General features: G+C 43.9%; 1 long non-coding RNA gene across 1 annotated transcript in view; it reads left to right on the top strand.

Annotated features, from left to right (window-relative positions):
* Positions 1 to 417, top strand: part of LOC309351389 — an 84,147-nt gene extending 83,730 nt beyond the window's left edge. Inside the window, exon 6 of the long non-coding RNA XR_014160815.1 lies at positions 317 to 417. This is a non-coding gene — a long non-coding RNA (uncharacterized lncRNA). The remainder of the gene's footprint in view (positions 1 to 316) is intronic.
* The last annotated feature ends 13,722 nt before the right edge of the window (positions 418 to 14,139 follow it).

Below are 14,139 nucleotides of genomic sequence, written 5' to 3' on the forward strand. Positions count from 1 at the left end.
GTAGGCAAGCCGGGCCCAGGCTAGGTCTTCAGGGCTGCGGCAGCACCTCCTTCTTGTGGGTGGCGAAGAGAAGCCCATCCTTGGTGGAATTCCCACCAGCCAGTTCCTGGACATTTCCTGGTCCTTCCCTGGTGCCTCCCTTCCAGCATGTGTCCTTGGGCGAAGCACATGCCCCACAGTGGGAACATAGAGAGGAAAGCTGCCCGCTCACCCAGAACCTGTTGGTGCCCACCCTTGTGCTGCATGACCAAAGAGAGGAGGGCAGGGATGGGCTGCACTTGGTGCTTCAGCCTGTTCTCTACCGCCATCCTCCTAGACCTGCTGCATCTCCAGCGCTCCTGGGATGCCACCCAGCCCACCAAGGAGCAGCAGCCGCTGCTTCTGCTGGGAGTTCGCTAAGCTGAGAGGGAGAATGTGGTGACTGGCAGGCAATCTCCATGAGCAGCAGGTACAGCAGGGATGCAGGGAAGACCACTTGTTGCCTCCCATGCAACGTCTGCAAGGAGGTTAGGAGGTACAATCCTTGCCCTGCCCCTGGTGCTGCCAATGCATGCTATGCCACTGCATCTGGCACATGCCTTGTTCATGAAAATGTCTTTGAATTCTCACAGGTCTCTCTTCCTGCTGCTGCTGTTCCGCAGGAGGCTAAAATGGTGGCAGGCTACTGTGGCATCTGCAGTTGCAGAGACAAGTTGAATTGCCTTAGCTCTGGATTTCCTCCACTGGACCAGATGGCCTACAAGACCTATTCCAGGTCTGTGATTTGTTTCTCAGAAGAAGAAAGTCAGTTGGGCCACCATTTAGACTGCAGAGTTGCTTGGATGATAAGATTCTGTATTTACATATCAGACATATGGAAAAATTAGTCCACGGACAGCATGTGGCCTACACTGGCAGGTCCAGCACCAACATCTGGCATCTTTGGGCTGCTACCAGAGCCCTAACAGCTTCCAGGAGTCACCAACAGAGGAGAGGTCCTATCAGAGGACATTTTGCCCCCATCACCCTCTCCACCCTAGAATAATTTCTCTCCATAGGAGTCAGATGGACACATATTAATTGAGTAGTGTAGTGAACATACTTTGAAGTAAATCTTTCCCTAATTTTTTGATGTCCTTTAAACTGTGAGTTTTATTACATCCAGAGGTACATTGAGATACCCACCTTGTCACAATGCAGCACCAGTGAAGAAAATACTGTGCATCACTGCTGCTTCCCTCCACGTCAGCGGAATGATTGATGGCTGTTGAAATGGCCAGATAATGAACAGATGTACATAACATACAATATGAATATGCAAGAGGTGGAGGTCAGGGACGCTAGAAATATTACTCTTAATATTTTAGCAAAAAATAATAATAATATCCTGGCTCTCATTATAGCCTATATACCTTTGAGATGGCTTTGGTTTGCCAAGTAACAAAGATCTGGCCAGCTTCTCAAAGGTAGCTAATTGGTAAGGATTTGTGCCAAAGAATAACAATATTGTTTTGGTCAGGAATAACTGACACGTAGATATTTTAGAGTGTACAGGAGGATTGCCTTATTGATGCCATATGGCAGGACCGATTAATGGCCAACGTTGGGATAATGAGTATCACAGACGTGTGCATGGTGACTCTTTCCAACCGCAGCTCTTTAAGAGCTACATAAAAACGGAAGGGTTGCTAACATGCTACTTGGTAATCTACATTAGACCTCATCATGTTCAACTTTGGGAGCCAAGGCAGCATTAACATATTTTGCTTTTAAAATATATGGCCACTTTTTCTAGCCTGGTCCTATTAACGCCGATGACTCATCTTTGTCACAAAGACCGCAGAAAAGCATGGCAAGGAGGCAAATATGTACTTAAATAGTCCACAGTCCATGGACATTTGTTGACCACAGGAAAATTGAAATTGTTCTGTGTGCATGTACTTACGGACAAACCGGTTTGGAATTAGTCACAACTGGATTTGCAACAAGATATTGCAGTATGGACTGCTCCTGTTCATTAGTCCAGTCTGCCAGCCATAAGATGCCTTTTCACCCCCTCCCAAAATTCAGTCAACTTTCCATGGTCAATGAACAGTGGGACCAGTTTGGAGTTCTCCCCCACCAATCTTTTTGTCCTTCAACAAACCTTGGGGTTCTCCAATCTTCTTGATACCTTCCTCTGGTGGATAGTGCCATTTTTGCTACATAAGCAACAAAACATGCATGGACATTGGAAATAAAGGGAATCATCTAATTTTTCCTAGAACAATCCTCTGAACAGTCTACAAATGCCCCATGGGATTTATTAATGGGGAAGTTTTAGTTTTTATCTCTGTGTGTTTACATAAGTTTCCCTACCAATTTTAACTTCACAACACCACTGTGAGGTTGCTTAGGCAGAGAGACAGCAACTGGCATAAATTCACCTCATGAGCTTTACTGGGGATTTCAATCTGGATCTCCTCATTCCTGTTCTAATACTTTAACCACTGTACCACACTGACTCTCCAATATATTAGTAAAAATGGCAGCTGTTCTGAGAATAGCAAGAGACTAGGATGTGAAGTGATGAGAAAAGGCCTGGAGAAAAAAGATATTGGGGAATTGTCAGGGCTGTGTGGGAAATTTGTCAGAATAACAAAAAGACTGTTTCAGTGAATGAAAAATCTGTCAGGGAGACGTAATGAGGGAAAGCAAGAACATTTGAACTCATAATTTGTAAAACTGAAAGAGATGAACTTGACAGAGGGACCATAAAGCCTTGAGGGTTTTGAACTATGGGTAGCTAAGGCTGCTTCTTCTTCTTCTTCTTCTTCTTCTTCTTCTTCTTCTTCTTCTTCTTCTTCTTCTTCTTCTCTTTCTCTTTCTCTTTCTCTTTCTCTTTCTCTTTCTCTTTCTTTTTTAGACTTTTCCATAAAGCAGAAAACAAATTACTATGGGCCAGCTCTGCCATTAGGTTGAGTGAGATAACTTCCTCAGGTGGTGGATGCTGTTTGTGTGGCATAATAATTGTGGTAGCCACTTCATCTGTTACCGTCTGTTGGAAGACAGAGCTGTGTGGACCACATAGTCTGTTCTACATCCAGCCAACTAACCTGTTGCCCTCAGGTGTGACAGAGGACACTGTCTCATTCCCATTTGAAGAAGTTGATATTCAGTTGCCAGTCCAGCTCCTATATGTGGAATGGGGGCAGGGGACCATCTTGTCCTTCTCCTAGGTAGCAAAATGTCTTGAGTTACAGGCTGGCTGTGCCTATATCCATGAAACTCCAATGCGCCCCCCCCCCCCCGCATTCCTTGAGTAGTCAATAATAGCCTTTATCATAACTGATAATGAAAATAAATCTAGTCAAAGTACAGCACCACAAATTTATGCTGAAAAGAAGAAAATTACCCTGTCTGAGGGCTCGTTGTAAAGATCAGCTGACCAAATCTTGCTTTACTGGCCGAGGGAGCTGGCGTACAGCTTCCGGGACATGTGGCCAGCATGACTAAGCCGCTTCTGGTGAACCAGAGCAGCACACAGAAACACTGTTTACCTTCCCACCAGAGCGGTACCTATTTATCTACTTGCACTTTGACGTGCTTTCGAACTGCTAGGTTGGCAGGAGCAAGGACCGAACAATGCCCTTGGCGGGGATTCGAACCGCCAACCTTCTGATTGGCAAGCCCTAGGCTCTATGGTTTAACCCACAGCGCCACCCGTGTCCCTTGGCCTGGCTTGTACTCACTCTAAAATTAGACCTTCCAAGTTTCCCTATTTTCCAGGGATGTCCCTGATTTAGAGAAGCCATCCAGGTTTCTGATTTGATTCCGGAATGTCCCACTTTTCCTTAGGACGTCCCTGTTTTCACTGGAAAATTGTTGAAGGGTATTGAGTTATCTGACCCTCGAGCTGTCTGAAGGCAATCCTGTATAGGAAAGTTTTTTTAATGTTTGATGTTTTATTGTGTTTTTTATATATGTTTGAAACTGCCCAGAGTGGCTGGGGCAACCCAGTAAGATGTGTGGGGTGTAAGTAGTAAAATTATCATTATGGAGTAAAGATAAGGTAAAGGTACCCCTTCCTGTACGGGCCAGTCATGACCGACTCTAGGGTTGCGCACTCATCTCGCTCAAGAGGCCGGGAGCCGGCGCTGTCCGAAGACACTTCTGGGTCACGTGGCCAGCGTGACGAAGCTGCACTGGCAAGCCAGCACCAACGCCGCACACAGAAACGCCGTTTACCTTCCCACTATAAAGCGGTACCTATTTATCTACTTGCACTTAGGGGTGCTTTTGAACTGCTAGGTGGGCAGGAACTGGGACCGAACGACGGGAGCTCACCCCGCCGCAGGGATTCGAACCGCCGACCTTACGATCAGCAAGTCCTAGGCTCTGTGGTTTTACCCACAGCGCCACCCGCGTCCCCATCATTATGGAGTAGGATGTCCCTATTTTCATCGGAGAAATGTTAGAGGGTATGCAAAATGAAGGGCAATTTCTCATTTATTAGGATATACCATGGTCGTTGTTGTTTTGTTCATCCGTTGGGCAAAACTGGATATAGTGGAGGCTGATAAATTTGTTTAAATTGTGAGTTTGCTGCAGTCTTATATGAAGCTGGGACTGAGGAATCTGATTTAGACATGGAATGGGGAACTTGTGATCCTCCAGTTACTGTTAGACTCCGGCTCCCATCAGCCTCAGCCAGCATTGCCAATGGTCAGGGATGATGGGAGTTGTAGTCCCACAACTGCTAAAGGGCTATGGATCCCCCATTCCTGGCCTAGATCTTTGTTTTGTACTGCAGACCTGATCACTTTACAGAATATAGGAGGAGGAGGAAGAGAAGGTAGACGGGGAGGAGGAGGAGGAGGAAAAAAATGTGAATTAATAATTATTTATCAGGTTGAAAACAACAAAGGGGTGAAAACTATTTTCATGATTGGTTTAGTTGGTATTTGCATATGCACAATGACTTTGGGAAAGATGTCTGTTTTTTCACACTGTCATCTTGACACATGAAAATCAAGTGGAGACTAGCAAGAAAGCAAAAAAAAAAAAAAAAGTTGTGTTTTTTTCCACAGTTCTGTAAATCTCGAGTAATGTAGTAGATAGATCACATGCAACTGAAGCTTTAAAAGGTCTTCTTCTTCCTCTATCCCTCCCTGAGCAGGGGAAAGACTACTGCTACAGAATCACAAGGACTGCCAGGGCAACAGAGTTGAGCCAGCTGTCATGGATTGAATAATTCCCTATCATACTGTAAGAGAGAGGAAAGGAAAGGGCTGATGGAGGCTGGGGCTGGTGACCAAATCTGCTCTTCAGGAGGGGCGGAGAGAGCGAGAGAGTGAGAGCTTGGCTGCAGAAAACCTTGTTGAACTCAGTTTAAACATTTTGACTGCTGGAAATCATGTTTGTTTATCCACAATAGGGAACTGAAACTGAACTCAAGGCAACTTTTTTTTCTTTCTTTCTTTTAAAAAACCCTCTTCATTTAAATTCTGACCATCGGGAATCTTGGAGGGGGGATGTTTGAAGATATTGTGACTATGCTCTGTAAAGCTGGACAAAGCTTTCTTGAATTTTTTAACACCCTGGGACCCAAATCTAGCCATTCTACACAGCAGGAAAGCAAGTAGATCACAGACACAAACAAGGGATGCATCCCATTGTATCTCTTTTGTTTGATCTCGGTGACATGCTGTCCTCAGTCTCCCAAAGGGATGATGGATGCTATATTCCATGCCTCTCAACAACCACAGGCAGCCTGCAAGCAGTTTACATTCAAAGTAGGAATTCTCAAACCCTTTCTTAGATGGAGGAGGGAAGGGAGTCTTAAAAAAAATAAAAATAAGATTTATGACTCAGTTTCATAATCTCTTACTTGACAGCAGCTGGTGATACAAAGTGTGGAGTCTATTGGATTAGTTTATATAACAGATGGCTCTGTTTTCAAATTTACTCCAAATGTTCGGATGCTTCGCTAAATTAATATTTCCCATCTGATGATGGGCTAAGCTTGAATCAGTTACTTTCCAAAAACCAGAACAAAAAAACAACAAAAGAGTTCAGAAAGAGCATCTGGGATATTCACACTTTATTATAAAATCATAGACTGGAGACATTTGGACAGGATGCAAAGTTAGGTTGAAGTCAAGGTGTGGAATGTAATAAATGATCATGTGCTGCTCTTCTGTTCATGAATCACCTCTATGTGGAGTATGAATGGTTCTTGTAGAGGGGATTCAAAGGGAGCAGGGATGGTGAACCTCTCCTAGGGCCACATGCTATTATCCTGACGCTGCTGAGAACGCACGGTTTTGCTGGAGGTATAGCCCCTCAAACACATGGCCACAACCATGTCGAAATGGCTTGAGCAAGGGCTTTGGGAGATCGCATGACTGGCAAACCATGGCTGGGCAGTGACAGAAACATGACCATAGCCACAACCATATCTGCAGCAGCCCTGCTGTTTGTGCTGTCCAGGACAGAAGGTGGGAGACAGGCAAAAGCCTATGCTAGGCTATGCCAGCATCGTGTGCTGCAAGGTGATGACAGTGAGGCTGGATCAGGATCCAATAGCGCTCAACATCACTCCACGGGTGGACAGGAAGGGCTGTTATGGGCTGGCCAGAGGGAGACATCCTCCTCATTTGTGTGGGAAATGGATCGAGGAGTAAATCTGTAGATTTAGATGTAAACCTCCTATTCCACATGTGTGGGAGAAACACAGAAGTAATATGGATGTGAAGCCTTTTTAGCAGAGTAAAACATTTATAAGTTTTGCAGCTTATTAAAGCTTAGGAATTAGGCACTTATATCTTTTTATCCCTTCTATTTGTGGTCTGTTGACCTCCTCTTCTCCACCCCTGTTGCAGAGAATGAACCACATGTTTTCAGTAAGAGGAACAGAAAAGGGGTTACTTACATTTCAGTGCAGGCAGCAAATACAACCAAGTAGTGTGCAGAAAATTGCTCTTAAGTTACAGTAAAATAAAAGCTGGCAATCTTAGCTAAAACTGCTGAAAGCAGGAGGTTTAGCCATGCATGTCTGGTCAGCTTGGAGGCATGGTGGGAAAAGAGAGTCTCCTCCTCACAGGCAGAAGGAAATATAAAGTATTGTCTTCTTTGTTACAGAGTTCTTGCCCAGATAAGGCAAAAGAAGTGATCACACACAGAGGGTGCCCTCTAGGAAGTTCAAGAACTCTTTGTGTACTAGCCCTGTGCCTGTCTAGCACAAACGCCACAATTCATACATACCCCAGTGTGGCAGAATCGGGGGGGTTGCATTGTGTCATAAAGTATGTAAGTGCCTTGGCCCTTTACTCTAGTGGGGGAAAGTTTCAGATATCTTAGTTCCAATTATGTGGTTCAATGTCTTAACAATAAAATTGCTTTTATCTATTGCTTAAATGTGCCTATGGGTTTGGACTTCTGAGCCAACCTTCATGTTGGTCAGACCAATCCTATGCTGTACAGCAGATGGGAATTCCTTCCAGTAGCACCTTAAAGACCAACTAAGTCAGTTCTTGGTATGAGCTTTCGTGTGCATGCACACTTCTTCAGTGCTCATACCAAGAACTGACTTAGTTGGTCTTTAAGGTGCTACTGGAAGGAATTTGTTTTGTTTTGACTATGGCAGACCAACACGGCTACCTATCTGTAAGCAGATGGGAAATTAGTGGTAGAGGAACTGCCATATCCAAAGCCCTCTCTCATACTATCAGGACAAAAGGTACTGGGGGCAATTTCTCACCTTTTCTTCATGCTAGTTCTCTCTCTCTCTCTCTCTCTCTCTCTCTCTCTCTCTCTCTCTCACACACACACACACACACACACACAAGCACACACACATTCCCTCCCGTTGGTTCCAGTGAGAAGGAAAATTAGTATGTCAACTCTACAGCTCTTGTACATTTCTTATCATTTCAGATACACAGCCTGGGAAGGTGCGGGGCTTAGGATCCAGTGGATCCTAAGTCTCCCCCAATCTTGGCCCTGGAACATGCCAAAGGGTTGTGCTACATGCTGCTGGTTAACAGTATTGTGTATGAGGAATTGATTCACTCCCAAATGTCTAGAACGGGGAAAGAAAAATATTAATTATTAAGCATTATTCATCATTAAGGTACCCATTTTGGGTGGCTGGAAGCATGTGATTATTATTACAATCTGGTAGTTGCTTGAACACTGAGCAGTAGGCAAAAGGTGAGAAGCCAACTCTTCTTCATTGCTACGCACAAAAAACCAAAGAGAACGTTGGGTTGAGCATCTCAAAAGCTGGAATTGTAGAAACGAGGGGTGGAAAGCCAATGTTAGATCATCTACACAAGATTATTTCTCCTGCTAAGGCAAGCATTTTACTGCCGAACAATTTTTTCTTGCCCAAAGCCACAGAAGGAATTGGAGCGAGTGCCAGGATTAGAACCTGGCTCCTTGTGTTCTACTCAGGCAACCAGAGCGTGCTGCAGTAAAACAGCGTGCTCCAAACATTAATGAAAACCAGTTGCAATGACATGACCAGTTTGCTGTTGGTTGCTAAAATACCTCCTGTGGTTTGGACCCAACCGTGTGGACCTGCAAGGACTCGTGAGGAAACAGCAACCCCCCCCCCCCCGGTTTTCCCTCTTTGTCCTCAGGGTCTTAACATGATTTTTGTTGAAGGCCATGGCATTGCCTTGCTCATCTATCACATGTTTCATCCAGGGATCTCAGAGCCATTTAGAAACAATAAATCTGGGGCCATGGTGTAGCCAAAACGCACAGAGCAGGCTCCAGGAGCCGGCTGGTCGCATATGCAGCAAAATGATTGAGCTTGATCGTTTCCGCAGCCAAAATGGATTACCAGGATTACTGTTGCAGGAAAATTGTTTCACTGGCAGTATCAGGAGTCGCCAACCTTTTCAGGCCTGTGGGGGCACATTTGGAATTTGGAGCGAATGCTATGGGTGCCACTCCATCTGATCATTTCTCTCTTCCGTCACCCAGATCACACACACACCCAGCGAGAGATTGAGAGGAAGTGTGCACCCCACACACCAATACCATATCTGTACCTTACACTCAAAGCACTATTATACAGTGGTACCTCAGGTTACAAATGCTTCAGGTTACAAATGCTTCAGGTTACAGACTCCGCTAACCCAGAAATAGTATCTCGGGTTAAGAACTTTGCTTCAGGTTGAGAACAGAAATAGTGTTTCAGCAGCGCAGCAGCAGTGGGAGGCCCTATTAGCTAAAGTGGTGCTTCAGGTTAAGAACAGTTTCAGGTTAAGAACGGACCTCCAGAACGAATTAAGTACTTAACCTGAGGTACCACTGTAAGAGCCATGGCTTACCCCAAAGCATCCTGGGAATGTTATTATTTATTTATTTTTACAGTACTGGAGTTGTTAGGAGACCACACTTTCCCTCACAGGGGTACATTTCCCAGAGTGGTTTAACAATCAATACCTCTTCCCAGGGAATTCTGGGAATTGTGGCTCTGTGAGGGGAATAGTGTATCTTCTCATTACCCTTAGCAAACTACAGTTCCAGGATGCTCTGGGGGAAGCCATGAATATTAAAGGGGTATACCGGTAATAGTGCTTTAAATGTAATGTGCAGATGATACCTTTGTTTTTCTATGGAATGTAGTAAAAGTTTGATCCAGGAGAATTAATATCAGCCTTGACAAACGCATAGAACTATGAGCAAGGTATTATCACTTAAACTCAAAATCCTCTTTTTTTAAAAAACTGTGTGCATCAAACCCCTGGAACATTCAGTGCTGCAAATGAACACATTTTGTTATAGTAGGAGCTGATCATTATTTTTTTTGGCCCAAATTCTAAAAGTTGTTAATTAAGTAAAACTCCCTCTGGTTTCTATGGGAATTTTGCTGGTATGACCACAGAATTTGGCTAAGTTTTTATTGTTCGCTATTGACATTATATTTGATGCTGTGCAGAACCCGAAAAATAGGCTACACTTGTCCTGAGAAACCTGCAGTTTAAACAAATGGACGACCCCATATGCATTGAGAAACGCCTTATGAGTAAGTTATGAACTAATGGTTTGGGCTGGGATCCGAGGAAGAGAGGCGCAGGCTCATAAGCAAACTGCGTACATAGCTGGAGCATTGCTTGCTGTTTTTGCCATTGCATTTCCTGTTCTGAAGAGGTAAGGAAGACTAGTTGACATTTTAGGGTAGAACTAAGCACATCGTTGCTTATCTCTCCCTACCACTTGATCTCTGAAAGCCAGGAGGAACCAGAAAACTAATCATTCACTATCTGGGGGCCAGATATACAGTTGGACACAAAAACCGGGTTGAACAAACTAATAGGTCACTTTATTAATTACAAAACAGACCTGCAGTGGGAAACTATTGGGGTTTATTTATCTGTTTTATGTTTTTATGTATTTTTTTTAATGTAGCTTAGAGATTTTTAAATATTAAGCAATATAGAAAGGCTTTCAAATAAATAAATAATATTATCACACGATGCTGATGTTTCGGACATCTGGCACTACTGGAATATTTTTTAGAAGCTCCTCCTTAAGCTGGAGCTGTTTCTTTGTTATCCTATCTTGAGCGCTGGATATTTTAAAAATTCATATACCAATAAATTTTAAATAAATAAATAAATAAATAAATTGTAGAATGTATTTTGCAAATACCCACTGTTAGTCATATTCAGACCTATTACAATCAAAGGGCTCAGCCTACACTGAGTTATGACTCAGTTGGATATCATCCAATATCTGTCTTATTTTACCCATATCACCAGTCCTTCTTCTGTTCATCATTATAAATGAAAAGGGAAATAAACTTTATCTTAAGCAAGATATATTTTTGTAATTTTAAAATATTTTAAAGCTGGGCATTGGAAACCAAATCTGTATTCTTCTAGTCAGACCTGAATTGTTGCTAAGAAATCTTAGCCTCATTCAACATTCTCACCTTATTTTAGGTATCCTTAGTATTAAAAATAAATAAATAGTGTAGCTGGTACCCCACTTGTAATTTTTAACACATACACAGACACCATAACTTTGTAACCTTTCCTCATAGAGGAAATGCTCTAGTCCCATAATTATTTAGTTTGCCATTTTCAGCATCTTTCCTAACTCTACAATATCCTTTACCTGATACCCTAGAAATCTCTGCAACACACAATGGGTTCTGGGGTAGACATGTGGGTAAGACAATGCGCAATGACCGCTCCCCATATTAAATGGGGGGCGCCCTTTGTGTGGATGCGTGCAGCCCCTGGACCCGGTGCAGCTCCATCAGCATAGGCTTGGCCTCGCCTTCCCCCCCAGGTGGGATACCTGGAGGTCTCCGCCTACCTCAGTCAGTTGTCCAATCCCGCCTGGGGGAAGCGTTGCCAAGGAGACCAGGCCAGGTAGGGGAGGGACTACCTGCCCACACAATAGAGGGAGGATCTTATCTGGGAATCCTCAGTTGGCTCCAGAGGTTTTTCCAAAGCTGGAAAGCTCAAGAACCACTGAACTAGACCAAGTAATCCCTTCCCAAATGAGCAGAAGGACTCCAAAGGAGTGACTACTGAACTCAACAAGCAACATCCTCAAATCTTGACTGAAATAAATCACGGTTCCGATTACGAGTTCCAGAGGGGTTTGTGCGGGCAAAGGTAGCTGCGGAAAACTAGCCAGTATCAACGTCTCCCCCAACCCTTCTCCTTTCGCTCCACTCAGAGCAGGTTTAGGAATAAGCTGTGCAATCCTAAACAGTCTTATTTCACACACTGAGGGTGAGTTAAGGACAGCTTTCCCAACCCCAATGATAAATTTCCTGGCTTTTGTGGCCTTCAGTTATATCCTTAATGTTGCTTGAACATTTTTCAGTGTGGTTGAATGTATACTAGAACTTGTTCTTTTGTGACAACAGGATTTATCCTGGCTTCTGTTCCAATACCACTGGAAACTGGAAGCAGGCTCCGGAGTGTGAGCTTGTTCTCTAAACATTTTAGAGACTCTGCCACCATTTCTGTGCAGGTTTTGGGTAGCAGCGCTGAAATCCTTCAATAATAATAATGATAAAAAGCCTGTGCTAATCTAATGTCAACAGGGCATGCAATCTTATTGCCTAATTGTCCAGTTTAGCATTAGGAAAGCAGGGGAAAGGAAAGAACATGAGTGCCTGCGTAGGTCCTTCCTTTATGTGCACCAACGTATGCAGAAATTGACCACACAGGGCTCTGGGCATGTTTCTCTGCTGGAATGTTTAATTCTCCAAAGAAAGCCAGCTCAAGACATTTCACTGCTGCATTTGGCCAGTGGCATAGCAAGGTCAGGTGGTACCCGGTGCAAAAAGATTCTTGTCACCCCTCCCCCCAACATTGAAATCTACTTGGGCTCCCAAGGGACTGCGATGTACTCACAGTAAAAAAAGACTGGCTGTGATCTACCCATTGTCATTGCCAGGAGTTGTTCAGCTTTTTTTAGGGGAGGGTTGGCCAGAGTTGTTCAGCTTTTTGGGGGGTTACAGGGTTTGGGTCCTGAGTTGAGGGAGCTTCTGCTTCTATCCTTCCCTCTACCCTCTACTTGTCTGCTCACCTGCCTCCTTCCCATCTTCTCCCTGCCTGCCTGTCTCCTCCAGCAGCCCGGGGTGCAGGGCTGTCAAAACTGCAAAGTGACGCAGCTCCCCCTTCCCCTGACGGCTCGTGGTAGGCGGGAGTCACGGGCAGGGAATACGCCAAATGTCACGGGCAGGGAATACGCCAAATGGGGTCAAGTGCGCCCCCTTTCCAGATTTCTCTCTAGCCTTCAGAATTATTTCATTTTTTAAATAATAATTTTTATTAAGTTTTCCATTTTAACAATCCAATCAAATCACATTAAATATTCCAAATTATACAAATACACATCATAAAGTCCAAATATTTTGCCAAATTATAAATTTTTGTTGGGGCTTCCCATGCTTCAAGTTCAGTGGGGTCCAATCATCTTACGTTTCTACTGCCTTGAGTTTCCAAAAGTTCCTTCTTTGAGTCCTCCTGTTGTTATCCTTCTTTCTTTCACAGCCTCTGAGTTATTTCCACAGGCGAGTTGGAGTGAACAATAATATACTTCTGTGTGAAATTTCCTCAGAATTATTTCCTGGCCACATCCCCTTCTTAGTCACATACACTCCCCCCAGGTACAGATAGGTAGCCATGTTGGTCTGCCATAGTCAAAACAAAACAAATTCCTTCCAGTAGCACCTTAAAGACCAACTAAGTCAGTTCTTGGTATGAGCTTTCGTGTGCATGCACACTTCTTCAGATACACTGAAACAGAAGTTTCCAGACCCTTCTATATAGTGAGAAGGTGGGGAGGGGTATTACTCAGAAGGGTGGTGGGAATGGGTGATTGGCAGATAGCTGTGATGAGCCTGTTGACGACTCTTAACGACTGCAATAGGTCTTACAGGAAAAAGCAAGGGGTGAAAAGGTGAAAAATGGCTTTGTCATGTATAATGAGATAAGAATCCAAGGTCTTTGTTCAGATCAGGTTTCTCCATGGTTTTAAGTTTGGTGATAAGTTGTAATTCAGCAGCTTCTCTTTCCAGTCTATTTCTGAAATTCTGAAATTCCCCCCAGGGTCACCCTTCTTTCATACTCCTTGTGACTGTTTTTGCCTGGCTGGAATGTATCCTTGAATTCTGATAAAGCTTCTTGGTGGCTTGGGTGAAGGATACAGAAGGGTGAGTAAATGTGTGTAGAAATTAGCCTATTTTCCAAAGGTTAAAATAATAATAATAATTTGCTCCTTCGCCCACTTCAACTCTGGCTCAAGGCTGCCCAAATGTCAACTTTTGATCTCAGGAGCTGGCTACAGATTATAGCATAGACACTATGGGGGTCTGCCATCCTCCTCACTCCTCTCCCAATTAACCTCTGTCTCCAGGGCCTTCCCTAGGTCTTAGGTTTTGGCCCTGAAATCTCAGGGTCTGGAATGGTCCTGAGTTGGCATCCCTATTATTATTTTGTAATAAAAATTAGCATTGATGCCTAAGGAAAGACTAATGGCATAATGGGATTTTTTTTCCTGTCTTAGGTTCCATCTGTGCCATACATTTAACCATGTTATATCACTTTAAACAGCCATGACTTCCTGCAAAGAATCCTTTAGCCTATTCTTCACTTGAGTCCTGAACTGCTATGGGCCTCCTTTGGTGTGTGAGTG

The sequence above is a fragment of the Podarcis erhardii genome (assembly GCF_964252035.2).
Source record: "Podarcis erhardii genome assembly, chromosome: 10".
In the NCBI taxonomy this organism is placed as follows: domain Eukaryota; kingdom Metazoa; phylum Chordata; class Lepidosauria; order Squamata; family Lacertidae; genus Podarcis; species Podarcis erhardii.